Below are 7,965 nucleotides of genomic sequence, written 5' to 3'. Positions count from 1 at the left end.
AAGTGGATTTCGAGAGGTCATGACTTTATCTCTCCCTAATATAATAATAATAATAATAATAATAATAAAGCAGGGATTGAGTCTGTCGGGTTCACCGTGGCTTTTTTGCACAAAGGCCCCTGTAATATTTAGTAATTGAACCCGCAGTCCCTTGTTAAGTGAATCTGAGAAAAACGCTTCATTTCTGCATAAAACACCCAGTCATCTGGACTATTCAACCCGCGGTCCGAGCTGATTTGTAAAGAAAAAAACACGACCACAGGAGGAGCACGGGCTCGCCTCCTCTGCCTCTCGCGAAGTCCCACGAAGTCATCGCCGCCGCCACCCACGCCGGCCACTTCCGGCGACCTCCGGCGCTGCGCAGCACGCGCCCGAGCTCCCCACGGTCCGCGCCTCCCTCCCCTCCGACCAGATTCTCCGCTCCCGTCCTCTGCCGCTTGCTCACAACGGGAGCCCCCGATGCGACCTCCCCTGCTGCGTCACCGCTCCCCAATGGCCGCGCCGCCCAAGGATTCTCGCCGGGGCCTCGCGCAGCCGCACCCTTCCCCTTCACGCGCCCCCCATGCCATCGTTTCTATGGGTGCTCAAATCCATGGCTCTGGCGGCAATCGGCAAGCCGTAGGCCGGATGAGCCGGCAGCGTACAGAGAAGGGGACGGAGGTGGAGGTGGAGGTGGAGGTGGTGGCGGCGGCGGCGGTGGAGGTGGATGGGGACAAATTCGACTACAACGTAGAGGATTGTCGCCGCAGGTTCCAGGCCGTCTACCCTGGTGAATCGTTCAAGCACGACGCCTAGGGTTCCCCATCGCTATCCTTTGGTTCGCCTCTGGTGTCTACCACGACGTTCCAATCGCCAGAGTTAGAGCTCCGCTATCGTCCAGTCCTCGACTTGGGGTTGTCTCTCATCAATTCCAGCCATTAGAGCACTGCACCAACAAAGGGAACCCGGGAGCAGCTCCTCGCGAAAATCCTCCATCGCATCAAATTTTTGAGTTCTTCCAGAACTTCGGCGAGATTGCTTCTGCACTGTTCGTCACAGGACGGTGAGTTCCTTCTCGCTGAAACATCTCCGTATATTATGTTTGGCATCAATTTTTTAGCCCCCTACCAATTGTTGTCAAAAGTAGGCCTGGCATTGTCAAAATAGCTTTTGAGGGAAAAAAATTAGAAACAAACTTCTGCGAGGCACAATCATAATCTGTGTGTTAGAAATAAGCTTTGTTCATGTATATTATTATGCCCAATTTAAAACTGGGTATGATCAGAATGGTTTCATTATGGTTATTGTGACTTGTGACTGAAGGACTATGCCATTGTTGCCCCGTAAAGATTTGTGCAGGTCCATACTTCCTTTTTCCAATGTATTGCGCGGTCGAGGTCTCTACCAAGGATACCCTCCCTGGGGTGTTCCGCAACTTCGTGGACTGCGTCTGCTCGCCCAACGCCAGTGGAGATCCGCTGCTGCAACACCTCAAGGAAGCGTCCTGCAACACGGCGCAACGGCCGCAGGATTGTCCTTCAGGAACTCGGCACCTGGACCTAGGCAGGGCAACGTCGTCTGTGCTATCCTTGTCATCCTGGTGAGCCATACTTTCCTTTTCCGATCCATCCGTTTGGAAATGGAAAAGCTTTATTACTTTGTTCGTTCATCTATCTGGAGGTCCTGGTGAGCCATACTTTCCTTTTCCAATTCGTCCGTTTGGAAATGGAAAAGCTTTATTACTTTGTTCGTTCATCTATCTGGAGGTCCTAGAAATTGAGGCATGTTGGATGCAGTATTAGCGGCTGGATTAACGGTGCTCAGTACCACCAATGTTTTTCTTGAAAATGTGTTTTACATGCTTCTGTACAGTTAAATGATGTGCTTGCTTGTTACATAGTTGTTTTTAGCTACCTTTCTGGGTGTGATCTAAGCATAAGATTTCCCTCAAATTCAGGGGCGATCGATGGATGATACTTTGAAGGCTGTTGCATCTAGGTAATTTGGACCTAGAAGGACCAATTAGTATGCAGATGATGCCTTCTTAATGTACAAGCCGACAAATACTCGAACGACATGCTATGCTGTTCATTAATCTATTTTTGCAAGTAAACTGGAGCTGGTTCTTTATAGTTGCAGATTTTTTAGCTTGCAAGATTACTAGAAGTTGAAACAAATTATATGTATGTGATGGATCAGCGAAAGTATATCAATCAAAGTAATGTTCAACTCCATGGACCAGAGAAAGTATATCAACTGGCAAAACAAATTAATCAAAGATAGGCGACCCTTGTATTTGTACAAATCTTTTGTGAGGCACTACTATAATCTGTGTGTTAGAAATAAGCTTTGTTCATGGATATTATTATGTTCAATTTGAAACTGAGTATGATCAGAATGGTTTCATTATGGTTGTTGTGAGTTGACTGAAGGACGATGTCATTGATGTCGTAAAGACTTGTGCAGGTCCATGCTTCCTTTTTTCGAAGTCTGCGCGGTCGAGGTCTATGGAAAGGACGCCCTCCCTGGGGTATTCTGCAACTTCATGGACCGCATCTGCTCGCCCGCCAGTGGAGATCCGCTGCTGCGACGCGTCGAGGAAGCATCCTGCACGACGTAGCGGCCGCGGGGTCATCCTTCAGGAACTTGGCGTGCGACCTGCTCACCTAGACTTGGCAGGGCAGCGGCGTCTGTGCTATCCTCGTCATCCTGGTGAGCCATACTTTTCCCATCCATCTGTTTGGAAACGGAAAAGCTGTATTACTTCATTCATTCATCTATCTGGAGGTCCTAGAAATTGAGGCATGTTGGATGCAGTATTAGCGGTTGGATTAATTGTGCTCAGCACCACCAATGTTTTTCTTGAAAATATGTTTACATGCTTCTGTACAGTTAAATGATGTGCTTGCTTGTTACATACTCCCTCCGTTCCATAATGTAGTGCCTATAGATTTTTGCAAAAGTCAAGCATTACAAACTTTGACCGTACTTATAATGAAAAGTAGGTACATCTAGAATACCAAATGCACATCATTGGATACATTATGAGTTATATTTTCAGAATTTACATGTTTGGTATTCTAGATGTAAGCAATTTTCTCTATACACTTGGTCAAAGTTGGCAAAGTTTGACTTTTACAAAAATTTATAGGCACTACATTGTGGAATGGAGGGAGTAGTTGTTTTTAACTACCTTTCTGGGTGTTATCTAAGCATAAGTTTTCGCTCAAATTCAGGGGCGATCGGCAAAATAAATGGATGATTCTTTGAAGGTTGTTGCATCCGGGTAATTTTGACCTAGCAGGACCAATTAGTATGGAGATGATGCTTGTTAAGTACAAGCTGACAAATAGTCGAACACCATGCTATGTTGTTCATTAATCTGTTTTTGCAAGTAAACTGGGAGCTGGTTCTTTATAGTTGCAGATTTTGTAGCTTGCAAGATTACTAGAAGTTCTGTATGTGATGGATCGGAGAAAGTTTATCAATCAAATTAATGTTCAACTGCATGGACCGGCGAAAGTATATTAAGGCGATGTATCAAGTGAAAACTGGTTTTCAGTGAAAATCTGAAAACTTTTCGCGTGGGTCATCGGATCAGTTATGGACGACACAGATAGAAGGTGGGATCCCTAACCTGCCACTTAAAGGCTAATTAGCAGATAACCCCCTGTTATCCACCGATGAGGTGGAAAATCTTTTTAGTGCTCGTGACTGTATCAGTTCATCTTTATCTTCCATCTCGTGCGTCGCGGCGGCGATGGAGTTTCCGGCCATTTGCCCTCTGCCGGCCTTGACAGGACCTCCGTCGACGGTAGACTGGACCTTCACCGGGCTGCGGTCCACCATCCACTGGCCAGAACCCGCCATGATTTGCCTATCGCCCGCCACGACTCACCCTTAGGAACGCGGAGATCTCGCCGGATTCTTGTCTACCTGCGTCAGGATCTTGCCGCGGCGCCGGCGAACTTGGTTGCAAATCAACGGGAAGGCAACAACTGCTCTTCCCCCGCCCGAGGGCGATTTGGAGTCCGTAGTGTTGCTCCACGCTACGCCGTCCCAGTGCTGCCTCACGCAACAGTGACCCGACAGCCGCAACACTGCCCCAGGCGACACGGCAGCCTCGTCTCCGCTTGCATTTTGAAGCTTCGATTCTGAAGCGGCATAATTGTACTGAATGAATGTGGCAAAAGCCCTATGAGCATAGTTTAAACCTGAATATTCTGTAGCTGGAACCGATTTCAAAAGCTAGTCAAGCTGTGAAAGATGAAGAAAAACAGAATAGATTGAGCATTTTGATTTTTGCCAGTTCTGAGTCAATTGCAGCAGCTTACTGGGAGCTTTTTTTATTTTGTTTTATCTTTTATAAAAACAGATGCGAACATGGCTGCAGACCACACGGCCAATCTGCATCTTGTACTAGGCTAAATCATGTATCTGCTGTACAGTTGAACATGCACCCTTGTATGCAGCATCTTGTACTAGGCTTCATCATGTCTCTGCTGTACAGTTGAACATGCACCCTTGTATGCAGCATTTCAACATTACTTGAACAGTTGAACATGCAGTGATAATAATAGAAGCTCTAATTTCACTAAGATAAACTGAGTGTGGCAATGTGGCCACCGTACAGATTCTGTGTAGACAATTTCTGATGTAATCCGTGGATGTATGATACTCAACGATGGATAACAGGTTGATTTCAAGGTTGCATTGCAGGATTAGAAACCTTCACAAGGATAAACATATGCTTTCGATTGTCATTATTCATTACATTGCAGAAATCTGATGCTTATGTTCAGCTTTATCAATTGTAGTATTTCGAAACAATGGAAGTTGTAACTTTATTCATTTTAGTACGATGGATGACCTCCTACTAATGCATATGCTCCTTCCCCTAAAAAAAATGCATATGCTCCTGAAATTGCAAAATTTATGGTTGCTTGACCATGGCAGGAAGCATCAGCACGAGAAAGAAGAGGCAACATCTGACCGCCAACAAAAATCACGCATGTACTGATGTTGTTGCCAGCCCGTTGAACTGCGGCCAAGTTCACCGGCGCGGCAACGAGCTCTTTTTGCAGGTAGATGAAAATCTGTCCGATCTTCATGCTTCAAAGGGTGAGTCGTGAAAGCTGAATAAAACTGTTGCTTATTGATGATTTGGTGCGGCATACAAGAGTATATAAGAGGGTACAAACCGACTTGGGGTAGGGGTACAAAACTGACTTGGACTAGAAGTCGTATACCATAATGACTACTCTAACATCCCCCCGCAGTATCAACGGCAGGCTCGACGACGTTGAGACTGAAACAGATATCTTGAAACGGCTTAGTAGGCAGTGCCTTGGTGAAAATGTCAGCAAACTGAGCCGTAGAGGGAACATGATGCACCCGAACCTGACCAAGAGCAACCTTTTCACGAACAAAATGAATATCAATCTCAATATGCTTTGTGCGTCGGTGTTGAACTGGATTGCTGGTCATGTAGACTGCTGATATGTTGTCACAGTAGACAATAGTGGCCTGCTCAATAGGCCTATGTAGCTCGGAGAGTAACTGTCGAATCCAGATTGTATCTGCAACGGCATGTGCCACAGCGCGATACTCAGCCTCGGCCGACGAACGTGAGACTGTAACCTGTCTTTTCGAAGACCAAGAAATCAAATTGTTACCAAGAAAAACACAAAAACCGGAAGTGGACCTTCGAGTGTCAGGACAACCAGCCCAGTCTGCATCAGAGTATGCGGTAAGCGAGTTTGGAGAAGAATTATTGAGGTGGAGACCATGATTGAGAGTTCCTTTTAAATACCGAAGAATGCGTTTAACATGATTATAGTGAGGAACCCAGGGATCATGCATATAGAGACATGCTTGTTGAACAGCAAAAGAGATTTCAGGACGAGTAATGGTGAGATATTGGAGAGCACCTGTTAGGCTACGATAGAGAGTAGGATCGGAAAAGGGTTCACCGGTAGCCGAAAGTTTAAAACTAGTATCGACAGGAGTGCGAGATGATTGACAGTCAAGCATGCCAGCACGATTAAGAAGATCAAGAATATACTGGCGTTGGGAAAGAAAAAGGCTGGAGGAATCTCGAACAACAACAATGCCTAAGAAATGATGAAGGAGTCCTAGGTCAGTCATAGAAAATTCAGATCTAAGAAGAGAGACAATATGATCTAAGAACTTTTGAGAGGAGGCGGTAAGAATGATATCATCTACATAGAGAAGTAAATAGGCAGTGTCAGAAGTTTGATGATACACAAAAAGAGAGGTGTCGGAGAGAGATGGAGTGAAGCCTATTGTTTGAATGAAGGAGGAGAAGCGTTGAAACCAAACTCGTGGGGCCTGTTTAAGACCGTAGAGAGATTTCTGAAGAAGACATACATGAGTTGGAAAGGATGGATTTTCAAAACCCAGAGGTTGCTGGCAGTAGACAGTTTCTTGAAGGGAACCATGGAGGAAAGCATTTTTCACATCAAGTTGGTGAATGGGCCATGAAGAGGAGACAGCAACACTAAGAACGGTGCGAATGGTGCTAGGTTTAACAACAGGAGAGAAGGTTTCTTCGTAATCAATTCCTTGTTGCTGAGAAAAGCCACGACAAACCCACCTGGCTTTATATCGTGAGAGGCTCCCATCGGAGTGGAACTTTTGGCGAAAAATCCATTTGCCAGAAACAATATTTGTATTGGGAGGACGAGGAACAAGTTGCCAGGTGTTGTTTTGAAGTAAAGCATTATATTCTTCTTGCATGGCAGCGGCCCAATTGGGATCAAGTAGAGCAGTTTTGTAATTCTTTGGAAGAGAAGTGAGAGATACGGAGGTATGAAGGTTTAGGCGGTCTTGGGGTTGAGATGGCCCAAGCAACGATGCCAGAGATCGACGGAGGCCAGCATGGATGTTGGAGGGGTGGCGGTAGGAACTCCATTAAGAGAATAAAGATCACCGGAGCTATTGAAGTGAGCGATCTCGGCCTTGGTCAGGTAATCCTTCACAGATAGACCAAAAGGGTCAAATTCAGCCGAAACTAGATTGTCGCAAGTAAATTGGCGAACAGAGATAAGATTTTTAATGAGGGCGGGTGCAACTAGAACATCGCGAAGTAAAAGAGGTTTGGTGGAAGAGGGAAGTTGAGCCTGACCAACACAATATATAGGAATAGATGATCCATCTCCAAGGATAATGGAAGGGAAAGGAGATTTAGTGCAAGAAGATAACCAATTACTAGATGCAGACATATGACTAGAGGCCCCTGAATCAAAGATCCAATCCGTACCTGAGTTTCCTTGTGCAGCAAAGTTATTCATGGCCTGGAGAAAGGCAGCTTGATCCCAGCTCGGCGTCGCAGGTGAGGGTGGCGTCGGAAGCAGTGCCGGCGGATACGATGGTGAAGGCAGTAGGGCCGGCTGGGGAGTGTAGTAGGCATTGGCCGGCTGTGGTGGGGGTGGCGTCGGGAGCAGGGCCGGCTGAGGTGTGTAGTAGGCACCGCCGTCGGTGCTGTAATGACCATAAGGAGTATACGTCGGGGCGGCGTGATAGGCATTGGCCGGCTGTCGGGGGTTGAGAACCCTGGGAGCACCAGTAGGCGGCCGAAGGCCGGGTTGCCAGGCACCTGAGTATGCCGGCGGAGCACCGAGGGTGGACGGAGCGGACCAGGGCATGGGCCATGCTTGAACAAGCCCCGTCCAAGGATCATGAGGAGGCCGCCATGCAACCGCAGATGGAGCACTGGTGGGTGGTGCAGGACTCGGTGTTGGTGATGTCGTAGGCGGAACCGAACGAGTCGGCGGCGGCCTGTAGATAGGGTTTTTGCCGCGGTAGTTCGGACTAGGACGCCAGCCTGGGGGCGGTTCAATAGATGACGATGCGGACGGCCCGGCGGCAGGAGCCGGCCTGGAAGGCGGCGCTGGTGTAGACGGCAGAGGAGGACGAGCCGCAGCATGAAAGACCTTGGGGCGAGAGTCCTTGCGAGCTTGTGTT

At 47.3% G+C, this 7,965-nt stretch overlaps 1 long non-coding RNA gene across 1 annotated transcript; it reads left to right on the top strand.

Annotated features, from left to right (window-relative positions):
* The first annotated feature begins 235 nt into the window (after positions 1-235).
* On the top strand, positions 236-4,553 carry LOC123074531 (uncharacterized). The gene is made up of 4 exons (XR_006436005.1): positions 236-1,042; positions 1,329-1,579; positions 2,446-2,691; positions 3,216-4,553. It is a non-coding gene; the product is annotated as an uncharacterized lncRNA (long non-coding RNA).
* The last annotated feature ends 3,412 nt before the right edge of the window (positions 4,554-7,965 follow it).

The sequence above is a fragment of the Triticum aestivum genome, chromosome 3D, assembly GCF_018294505.1.
Source record: "Triticum aestivum cultivar Chinese Spring chromosome 3D, IWGSC CS RefSeq v2.1, whole genome shotgun sequence".
In the NCBI taxonomy this organism is placed as follows: domain Eukaryota; kingdom Viridiplantae; phylum Streptophyta; class Magnoliopsida; order Poales; family Poaceae; genus Triticum; species Triticum aestivum.
Note: the sequence above shows the minus strand (reverse complement) of the source record. Positions and strands in the feature narration are given on the sequence as shown.